Source organism: Nannospalax galili, unplaced genomic scaffold, assembly GCF_000622305.1.
Source record: "Nannospalax galili isolate Female #2095 unplaced genomic scaffold, S.galili_v1.0 scaffold284, whole genome shotgun sequence".
NCBI lineage: Eukaryota > Metazoa > Chordata > Mammalia > Rodentia > Spalacidae > Nannospalax > Nannospalax galili.
This window is the reverse complement of record NW_008354281.1, coordinates 1,612,803-1,613,180: the sequence shown is the minus strand read 5'-3', so window position 1 is coordinate 1,613,180 and position 378 is coordinate 1,612,803.

Below are 378 nucleotides of genomic sequence, written 5' to 3'. Positions count from 1 at the left end.
AATTTCATTATTTCATCTTTCTTTATTGCTGAATAGAACTCCATTGTGTAAATATACCACATTTTTGTTAACCACTCATCAATTGAGGGACACTTAGGTTGCTTCCGTCTCTTAGCTATTGTGAAAAGAGCAGCAACAAACATTGATATACAAGTGTCTCTGCAATAGGATGTGTTCTTTGGGTATATGCCAAGGAGTAATATAACTGGGTCAAATGGTAAGTTCATTGGCAGTTTTTTAAGAGTTCTCCACACTGCATTCCATAGGGGTTGAACCAGTTTGCAGCCCCACCAGCAGTGGATGAGCATTCCCCTTTCCCCACATCCTCTCCAACATTTGGTATCATTTGTTCTCTGGATCTTAGCCAGTGTGACTGGG